This window comes from Sprattus sprattus (genome assembly GCF_963457725.1).
Source record: "Sprattus sprattus genome assembly, chromosome: 7".
Taxonomy (NCBI): Eukaryota; Metazoa; Chordata; class Actinopteri; order Clupeiformes; family Clupeidae; genus Sprattus; species Sprattus sprattus.
In genome coordinates, this window is record NC_137926.1 from 23,062,966 (window position 1) to 23,074,651 (window position 11,686).

At 41.6% G+C, this 11,686-nt stretch overlaps 1 protein-coding gene across 1 annotated transcript in view; it reads right to left on the reverse strand.

Moving 5' to 3' along the window:
- Positions 1–7,168, reverse strand: part of osbpl5 (oxysterol binding protein-like 5) — a 37,308-nt gene extending 30,140 nt beyond the window's left edge. Inside the window, exon 1 of the mRNA XM_080841479.1 lies at positions 6,612–7,168. The gene's annotated coding sequence lies outside the window, so the exon portion shown is untranslated. The remainder of the gene's footprint in view (positions 1–6,611) is intronic.
- Between the last annotated feature and the right edge of the window lie 4,518 nt (positions 7,169–11,686).

The following is an 11,686-nucleotide window of genomic DNA, read 5'->3' on the forward strand; positions in this document are numbered from 1 at the left end:
TGGCAGGAGTTAGAGAAAAGGTCCAGTATTTAGCAGACGCTTTTATCCACATCAACTTGTATAGGCTTTCTGCAGTGGACGGGATTCCATGCCTGGTGGACGGCAACGCTAACGTAGCACCAACACACCAATTATTGCTTCAATTAAGTATCTTAAACACTATGCAACAATTTGCCACTTTTTGAGGGACGCTTTTATCAGGCAACTCTTTTTGGAATTATCTTCAATTTTATTTTGATGGTATATAGGCTAAACGTGTCGTTCCCAGTAGCCATTCAGCTTATGAATTTAGTTCTGTGTCCCGGGCTGTAACACGAAAATGAAATAAAGGTTCTCACTAATTTGATATCGCCAAAAGACACCAGTTGGCATGTGAGCAGGCTTTTTTTAGTGCAAAAAGGGCTGTTGGTGGTGTTTGCAACGTTTTTCATACCAGTTTTAGGCCAAAACCCCTTTCTGCTGCTTTAAAGCCTAAAGCAATGAAGCAATGAAACTCATCGCGCATCGCTTGGTTTTGCCTGGCATCGCTGCTGTCGCCAAATTTTACCGACATTCCACGGTGTTGGGTCACTACATCACTGCTTATCGCCCCCTGTGTCTATGAGACCTAATACATATATTAAGCATACCCAGGGATAATAAGTCTACATGTGTAAAACTGGAATACAGCAATATGATGCTCATCTCCAATCTTTCAAACATCAAAGGTAATTTAGGAAAAATACACCTGATGGCATTTCTTAATTGCTGTGTACTGTCTTTCAATAGACTTGAAAAGCCACACCCAACCTAGGCAGACCAATTAAGCAACTACCTAGACATCATTCTTGTGAGAGAGAACCACCTGCCAAAATGCCTCTAGGACAGTATGGGGTGGAGAAAAAAAAAGACAAAACAGACAATATAGGCAAGACAAAGGCCGAATCTCGATTCTTCCCCTTGCCCCTTTTGCTTTGTCTTTGTCTTTGTCTTAACCCTAGCACTTGCAAGTGTAAGGGCCAAGGGCTGAAAACTTTCCCCTATGAAATGAGACGCCACTCGGTTTCGGGTACGTCACTTGGCGTCCCTGGATAATACAGGATGGTACATGTAAAGCACAGGTCGATGTCTTCAAACAAGTGCTGTCATTCACAGATATCAAACGGAATTCGCGGATAAGTTATCTGTAGACATGCGCGACTGTATGAGCTATGAAACTAGCGATTTAAAAAAAAGTTTCAATTATGGTTGCAAATATATATACGACTGTATAGAGCACAAAACTAGACTGTCGTAATTGTTTTGTGGACGGTACATGTAAAGCACGGATCGATGTCTCCAAAGCAAGTGCTGTCATTCCAGATATCAAACGTAATTCGTGGATAATAAAGTTATCTATACACATGCATGGAGTCAGGCTAGTCCTAGCAAGCTACCATATAATCCAATGAAGTGGTGGCATACGCGCTAACTGTAACCTAAAACTACTGTTTGAAAGCTTCAGTTAAGTCCTAAAATACTCTGCATCGTTCGTGTAGAACATTTCAGATCAAACCGAGTCATTATAAACATATAAAAAGTTGTGTAGATAGCTTTATTCATGTAAAATATTCCTCGCTTCAAGCAGCCATGTTTTTTTGAAAATTCCCGAACTGGTTTCGCTATGTGCTCTGGGATAGCCCTTGGAGGAGCAAGTGAGCTCTCAGATCAGCTTAAAAATAAGGGGTACATAGCCCTCGATCTCATCCCTTAATCTTGATCAAATTGGGTATTGAGACACCACTAGCTCTCACATGAACGCGCAATTTCAAGGGTAAGGGGGAAGATAAGGGGTAAGGGGAAGTATTGAGATTGGGCCAAAGACATTATGAAACAATAATTCACAATGATGTGTCAAAGAAGTCTCAGACCTTTAGAATCCTTTCTGCTCATCTCAGGTTGTACCTCTAGCTGCTCAAGAAAGAGCTCAACAGACACTCAAATAAGAAGTGATCAGAGTGAACGCTTTTTATTTTTGCTCACATAGACACACACTATATGAGATGGCAAGGAGCTTCTTTCCTTTTTGCACATACACACAAGACATGCAGATGGCATGAGATGGGAAGCGCACAGTAGCAGGCTCTCCAATAACAAAATTATTCTTCTCAGCACTGCAAAACATGTTTTTTCCTTGTGCCTTTACAATGTTGAGAACTGACAGATTTTACTTCAACTAATGTAGAATATCCAAATTCTTTACTATGAAACAGGGTTACACACCATCTCATTGCTCCCTTCAAAAAGGTGTAATTTCAATTTAATTTCGTCCTTCATCATACACCCTCACACATGGTGGGAGTAAACTGCTGCAAAGGTCTCAACCAAGACACCAGACTGCTACCAGGTCCTGAATTTGCCTTCCCAGTGGAGCAGAAAGGCAGTAAAGTCAGTCTAACGCCAGTTCACACAGGGATCTCCATTTGAAATGCTTTGGCCTACTTTTGTTATCCATAAAGCCATAGATTCTGAGCAGTGGAACAGCAAGCCTCCTACACATGTTGCTTTCAAACTCCACTTCGGTAAATACCTCTTATACAGGACCGCACGACCTTCTACGCCGGTTATTCAGAGAGACACACTAACACACACATGGCCTGTGTGGGAGTGTAGCTGGAAGCCCCATTACGTGGGTGCTTCCCTGGATGTCAATTGTGTACTTGCCAATGAGATACGCTTTCACACTTCCTCCAGATAAATACATGAAAAAACTGCACAGCTATAAACGTGCAGTCAAAAACGAGACTGTCCAGCCACTAAAAGCATTCTGGGTGTGTGTGAAACAGAGTCTGTCACCAAGTTGCATGCCAACACAAAGCGAAAAGTGTGTATGAGCCAAACGCACCATCATTAACTTGTGACTACAACACTCTTCCTCCATCTATTTCTTTTTAATCATTTCAACAGACGTGGGTCTTTGCAAACTAGGGTCCAAACAAGATATTATGCACCCATCTTAATAACGCAAAGTGTGTGTCTCTACAGTGTGTGTAGTTCAAACGGATGCATGTTGGGTTTAGAAGCATGGCAAACAAAGCCACACCCTTCAGTCTTTGCCCAGCAAGACAAAGTTGTGCAGCTGGAACACACACACACACACACACACACACGCACACACACACACACACACACACACACACACACAAACACACACACACACACACACACACACAAGGAAGTAGGACAGAGTGTCTTCAACCTCTCAACTGGAGCAGCTCTAGAGTGTCTAATCTTAAAACAGTTTGGTTCAATCTCCATAAGAAGGAATCTTTAAAATCACCCAGATGTGTGTGTGCTATACAGCAACATGTTGATATCCAAATCATGTTAAGGGACTAGCCAAATGATGAGCACAGAGCACTCATTTGAGATGTTTTCAAGGTGTCTTTTTCCCATGCCAAATGTGCATACTGACCAACATAGAAACAGTAGCCTATGCTTTAGATTGACTCTAAATTCAACACTCTGCCTCTCACACACTCACTCTCTCTCACACACACACTGACACACACTGACACACACACACACACACACAGAACCTGACCCACTTATTTCTAGAACTCAAATCACACAGCCATAGAGCCGATTAGTAGTGTCTGTCTGAGACAGGGTTATTTAGTTGCTATGACGAAACCCGCTGGCCCATGAGTTGGTAATGTGTGCTGTCTGATGTAAAATCGTGTAATTGAAAGGTGTGTCGAGTAGACCTGAACTTGGAACTCAGCAGACACACACTGCTCTATAAATCACTGTTTCTCCTGCTGTGTATGTGTGAGTGTGTGTGAAAATAGAAAGAGAATTCCTGTGGTGCACTGAGAAATTGATAAGCTTCCCACCCAGTCGGTGAGGGCTGCCTCCATCTGTTGAAAGAGTGCACTTGTGTGTGAGTGTGTGTGTGTGTGTGTTTGTGTCATGGATCAATTAAATCCCAAACATATGAAAGGCAAACAGTGCCCTGTGTCTTATGATATGAGAGATGACAGTGATACAGCACTTCTGTCCCAATGACTCAGGCTGACAGTAGGGAAGGGAGAACAGCTTTATCTGTTCAACAGCCTAGGCCTTGATTACACTCGCTTGCAGAAGCGCACATGGACCATTGACACGGACACGACACACGGAGGACAGTTCAGATGGACAGTACGGACAGTTGCTGGCACCACGGACAGGAAGTTGTTCTTGTTATACTTTCTAGTCCGCAGTTGTGCAGCTGGTGCCCTGGTACCCTGACGGTGTACAAAAAGTTGGAGGGTACACGGACGTCAGCGGAGAGCCGCACGCACACCCTCTGATGACGACATTTATATCACTTGGACCCTAGCTGACCCTTACATACATGTGGTTGTGGAAAGAATAATATTGGCCTTAGAAAGGAGTACAGGAATGTGGCAATACACTGCTTCTGTAATTGGAGAAGAGTGAGATCCCCTTCATGACAGGAGTGCAAAAGTAATCAATAGTCCAACTACACACAGCCACCTCATCAGACTTCCACCTCAGCCTGTATGCATTTGAAGCCTAAAAGTATGATTAGTTTAAGAGGAAAATCTGCCCTAAAAGCATGGGGCTGAGTTGACTGAGTTTAGCAGGCAGGGTTTAACCCTCCTTTCCCCTTGTGCTTAACGGTGAGAATGTTGTCTCTGAGGGGATTTGGAGCACAGAATGCGACAGAGGTGCAGGTGGTCTATCAACGAACGAGAATGCTCTCCCATCCCCCCTGTTTCAGCTGGTGACAAATGGATATGAGGTTACACACACACAGACACAGACACACACACATTAAAGTTGGGAGGCAAAAGTGTTCATGAGGACCACACGCAAATTTTTGCGCCAAAACGCAGTGATGTCCTTGTGCCACCTAAGCTTTTGGAGAGGTGATCGTTGCCCACCACAACATTAATGACAACATTATGTTACAGTTGGGCTGAGCTGTGCCTGTGCGGTTTGCTGATTGTGACATTGCAGTGACTCTGTCCTTGCTGCAGATTTCTACTAGGGAGTTGGGACGGTAGAGGACGGACGGAGTCACCATGTGACAGCATGGCATGGCATTTCACAGACTACCTCCGACATTCAGTTGTTCTGCTGCCCTACCATGCTCCGAGCAAACAGGAAAGAGGAAAAAGTAAGTGAAATCATGATTGCATCAGATATTTGTGTCTGGTTGGACGGAACTGATAACAAAACACTTACAAAAACATTTATCTGGCCACAAATATGTTATCTGGCCATAGATAACACTGGGGATGCATGATTATAACTTATGTTATTATTACAACTAGAAGCCAAATAGTGGCACATGTCTGATCATCTCTCATCCTTAACACATGTCTCTCAGCGCAGTCAATGGCTCACGCTTCCCAGTTTAGTATTACAATTCCCTAAACCAGTCTGGGTACACGCTAAAAGAGATTGGCTACTTAGTCTGCACACAGACGTGATGTTATTTCTCTAACACCTGAGGCTTTATCCTGCGGGACACTGAGAAAATCCACACACAAATCAGAGAGGCTGCTGGATCACACAGTCCTGCCAGGAAGTAGTCGTCTAGCCAGCAGAGCCCCTGAGGATTTCTGTGGCAGTCCAGGCGCAAGCCTTGAGCCAGACAACTAGACGGAAGAGAGAATGGAGAGAGCTGAAGGACTGAGTGGGGGAAGGGGCTATTTGGGCTATTACATACAGTATGGGGGGGGTGTGTGTGTACATTATAGTGAAGGTGAAAAGAGGTACAGCTGTTGCGGAGCGACCTGTTAAATCCTTAAGGTCCTGTGCCTGTGGGCACAGTGGTGGTGTGTATCTATGTTGATGCCTCCAGGGTGCTACTTCGATAACCAAAGGTCAAAACAGTAAATAACCAATTCTGGACTCAGGTTTAAACACCTGATTCCCTGCCTTTTACACAACGCACTCTCTCTCACACACACAAGTTAACTCAAATCTAGAAGGTTCGTTTGACTGACTTGCAAGCTCAAGGATAACACAGATAGGTGACGGGTGTAAAATAGCCTATTTAATGACTATAGGGTGTGAGTAGGTGTGTCCTTGAAAGGGATCTACAACAAAAACAAAAATACGGTAAAACCTGAAAGATGCAACTACTGAAAATGGAGCGATTGCCAAATACGATCATGGCAAGTCCCTTTACTGCTGCAACATCACACGCCTATACGACTTTGAAAGAACGTGATGGGAACCATCCCGCAAGCTCCAAACACGTTTATATGCATTAGAAGCATTGAGGCTTATTTAATTATTGTAAACTAGCAAACTAAAAACAATATTAGCATAATTGGCGTGGTAACTAATGACTGTAGCCTAATAATAAAACCCATTCTTGCTAGTGTTAGTGAACTGGCTAACTACCCAACATAGCCTTTAACAGATCTAACTAGACTCCTAACTAGGAGGTAGTTAGCTTAAAGAACATCTAGTATAGGCATTCAATAACACCTGGTTTGCATAAATGTATCTATATAGCTGACGCTGAAGTAAATCAGCTAGGATATAACTAACTGTTAACCTTGTTTAGGTTCCAAAAGATACTAGCCACGTAGTAGCTAGCTGGCTACCTTATCAACCAGTTGTTGTCTTACCAGTGAAGTAGCAGCTAGCTTATATCGTCGATCACGTAACTCCGTTTTCGGTCTCACTTATCCAAATGACTTCTTCGCGTATTGTGCCATGACGGTGGAAACAGTGTCTGGTGAAAGCTGTCGCAACTGTGGTTGTCCCACGTTATCGTTGCCTTTCCTGGTTTCGAATGAACACTTTCACCGGGTGACGTTGGAAGTGTGTAACAGCAGCAACTCATGGACGCCTTTTCGGATCAAAGACTATTGCTACCATCCGAAGCGTATTTCATATCATGTTATATCTTTTTATTTTACACGGTACATAGTCCTTATAACAAACACGTGGAACAGAGAAACCAGCTTTACCCAAATCTTGCAAACTGCAACGGCTGAAATGGGTTATGCCAGTTAAAAACACGTTTGCCCACTTATTTGCTGGAGGCTGAAGTACCGTTGCTAAATTTCGCTGTAGTCAGAAAGTCCAAAATATGTCACTCAGCAGGCGAAGTCCAGCATTAGAATGATGCATCTTCAGTCAAGTAAATATCGCCATTCAAAGAAAAGCAACCGGCTGTAATACGGATCAAATTAAAATAACGGTCCAGTTTTAGACACCAGCATCCCAGAAACTGCCATACAGCTGTTCATGAAAGTAGCTAATGGCAGGAAATGCCAGAGCCGAACGTTCGCAAGGGGAGTGTAGACTACATAGAAAACACGGATTGGAGTTTGGAGTTGGACCAGCAAATCCCAGACTGGGCTGTTTCAAGTATCCTAGACTTCTCTGCTTTTGTCATGTATGTACATTTCGTGGAATCTTGGAATACTGAGACACAGTCAGTAAAGAATAATATCCCGGCTATTTGCAACTTCCACCATGTTTCAATAGAAACCCGCTCTAGTTAGCCTACTATGCAGGCCTATCGCCTGTGTGTTGATCAAACTGGTGATTAATTATTGACCAGTGGCCATATGTCCATGAGTAACCTAAATCCCGGTTTCTGCAGTCGGTGAAACAGCAGGAAATGGGGCATGATGTTCACTCTAAAATTGAGTTGGAAAGGCTCAGGAAGAGTTTGGGTCCAAACCATTACAACTTATGAAGCTACTTTCATGGAAATCTGACAATTAAACAATTAGTTTCCTTGTGTATTTGGTTTCTTGCAACAATGGCCTTATGGCTTTATAACAAGCATATAAATCAATACAAATTAACCTACAGCATTGTTCAGTGATGGATTAATGTCAGCCATATGGCTGTTATTTGACAGTACTGTAACTGCAATGAAAATTAAATGGGTTTGAAAAGTCTGAAATATCAACTTTGCATGACATCACTTTCAATACTCCGAAGCAATAATTCTGTCAAAATGTATGTATGTATATTTTTTCATAAATACATAAATAATAAAAACATTTTTCATAGTTTTATCAATGCCTAGTTATTGCATAGCCTATGAGGCCTACACAGGTATCCTCAGCTTACAGTGTTTAAATGTAGTGAGCAACATGCAAGCTTCTCTTTGGCTTCTCTGCCATTTATTGACAAAACACAGGGGAAACTTGATAATGCATGGGAAACCACACAAGGGCTTAACACTACATAACACAGTGGGTTAGGGTGCGGATGCTTATACACAGGCAATTACACATATCACACAGACTTAAAAAACACAAGTAGGGAGGTGTGAGTACAGTCCAAAACAAATCGAACATTAGACACAGAATTAAATATTAACATTCTCACTAACATTCTGAAAGCACCTTGGAATAAATCAACACCACACATACACACACATAGAAGCACACACACACACACACACACACACACACACACACACACACACACACGCACACTCACACACACACACACACACACACACACACACACACACACACACACACACACACACACACACACACACACACACACACACACACACACACACACACACACACACACACACACACACACAGAAGCACACAACTCTGCATGCTACAGTTCACATTCACATGCTTAAAAGAATAAACTTGCACAAATGGAAATAGATTACCTCTTAACTTCATTCCAGCTCATGACCATATGCTGCACTGCTCATAGTCTGTAGGATAAATTAGTGGCGATTGGATGCAGATTAAGATGTGGGAGGTGATGAGGTTAATGCAGGTAAGTTTGCCCCAACCATCCAAATCAAAAATGGGGACTTCGATTTCGATTTCGAGTTCACCCAACTATTGCCTATAAACTGTTTAACTGGGATCAGGAATTCCATTTGGTTCCATTCTCAGTAATCAAGTAACTTTCATAAGTAATGCGCCCTGGAAAATCAGGAGTTTGTTTTGCACGTCTAAGCCACCACAGAGGCTTGTTCACTCTCAGCCTGGATGACAACAGAATAGCATTAAGGACTGCAAGTGGGTTGAAGATCAGAACTGTAAAATGGGAGGATTTTCTGATTGAGATAGTCTTATTTATAAACGTAGCAACAATATGGACAAAGTGTGAAGTCAATTGTCTTTGATTGATAGATTTAAAAATGGGTGGGTAGCAAAGCACAAAACGGTGCTCAGTGAGACAACATGTATTATTTTAAAATAGACACAACAAATATCCAAATATATCCACACTACAATCACTGTCCTGTTTCACCAGGTCTAACACAAAGAGATAGTATAAAAAAAATGAAATGAAATGAATGAAAACATTCTTAATGTTAGCTTTTAAATTCGCCTAATATGACACTACCTCGTCATCTTACTGTCATGGCTAACATCTTCCATACACATGGGTATTTTCCCTGGATGATTCCTTCAGAACAATAGCTTAAATATTACTTTATAAAGATTCCTACACTATAACTGTTTTACATTTCAAGACGCGTTACAATACAGGTCTCAATTCACATCAACAAGCTACGCCTGCCACTCTGTGGATATTCAGTGTAAGTACATCAAGCAATTTGCAGTGAAGAATACATTAACAAGTGTAATGAGAATGAGCTGTGTTGTGGGCATCACAAGGGCATGCTGAGTAATCTCAGAAGAGACGCTTAGTCATGGACACCGTGCCTTCCAGTAGGAAGAGAAAACTTTCCTACAGCGGGTTATAACACGCGTCAGCTGCTAACAGTGTTTCATTTTTTTATTATTATTGATAAACAATTTCCGAAATTTGTCATTCCTTCGATAAAGGGAATTTAAAAATCCACTGAGTTGGAGCATTGGTAGCATTAGTCAACTATCCAGCCAACATCCAACATGAACTTACATCAGCTCCTCACACGCATCGGGCATTGGACCCTGATATACACCTGCTTCTCCATCAAGGTAAGACCTTATTAGGCCACGTTTAATAACGTTGCGTTATTAGAAACAGTATGGCAAACGAAAAGGAGGTAATAATTTACATTTTATTACTAAAATTGATAAAACTGTCTTATAGACTTATTAAACTTTGACCAGAAAGTAATTTTGTGCATGGCCGCAATGCATTGGAAAGTTAGTAAATAAGGCTTTGAATTCTTTAAGACAGTACTACTTCAACTACTTTTGAAGTGGACCACTAAACTAAAATTCTTTAAATAAATTCTTTTGAAAATATTTTAGGGGACATCCTCTCTCAAATCAATTTCTCTTGACTATGCTAAAACACATAAATGCACTTTTTATCACCAACTTTGAGCTTTAACTCAACAATGATCAGATTCAGAGAGAGAGAGAAATAAGACACCCTTAATAAATGGCAAGGAAAATAGCATGGCGCTGCCACCGAAAGGATCACAGTAATGGTCAGGACAGATTCTGTGACCCAGCAGACAAGCTGGGCAGCTCATGAGCTCTGGAATCAGGGATGAGGATGGAATATGAGGAAGTTAGGTGAGTTACAAAAAGGGTCCAATGACACACAAGGAATATTACAATGGGGATTTTGAAACAAAACCTATATTAGGGGGAAAATGTATTAGTCATTGTTCATGAACACTTGTTGCCAGTAGAGTAAAAGCACCGTGAAGTAGCCTTTTATCCATTTTTAGGGTTGTGAACAATTGGCCAGGTTGAAAAAGCAAGGTATGTGTTTTGTTTGGTCCGACCTGTCAGTTCGGTTGCTGTCTGAGGTGCTGGCAGGGCTTTGGTGTGGTGGGATTGGGTTTGGGGTGTTGTGGGGTGGGGTAGTGATGCAGCCTAAACTTGTCACAAGGCAGTCAAGATTGTTTTTGAATGTCATATTTCATGTCAAACCTTTTTAAGTTAATATTTAATTAAATATTTGCCAGGGGCAAATGATGGTCAGATATATCCCTGGACAAGGAAACAAGTAACCAGTATTTCCTTTAACATGCTGAATACACATTAACTTTCCAACACACCCCTTTTGCAGTTACATTCTAATAGTGTGCACAGGGCTCACAGAAGGTGTTTGCTCCTTATACAGTCCATTAGGCAATTATAGGAAGGACTCTGTAAAATATTTCCAATGTACAAAGTCAAAATAATTTGCAAAACACTTGATTTGAGAAATTAGTGTGGGTAGGACATTTCCTGGAGACCTGGTTGTTAAATAATTTGTAGTAGTTTTATTATTATAGATGTACAGAAAATACAACGTGTGTGCTGAGAAAAGGTACTTGTTAGAGTTAGGGGCTCAGTAACCAACGTTTATTCAAATGTGATAATTACTCATGATGCTGTATGCAGTGATCACACACAGCTCCTGCTGGATCATTAAATCATATACCAGCAGTACAGTTAACTGTTGGTGGATTTAACTGCCATTATTCCCATTCCCTTATCTGAAAATATTATCACACCTATTTATGAACTGAAAAGTTACCTCTATTTAAGAAATCGTTTTGGCTATCAGCTTTAGTTTCCCTTCTGAACTTTACTCACTTATCTAACTGCTCTTGCAATTACAGGGAATTCAGTTCCAAACTTTACCTGAAGTATACGGTACAAACAGATGAGTATCTTTGGCATGTCCCTAGTGAAGGGCCTGGGGAGTAATAGAGTCACCATTGTGGAAGGTGGTACTTCCTGCTTTCTGGTTTAGTCCTTTAGGTTCAAAATTCAGAGCCTTATGGTATACGTACAAATAG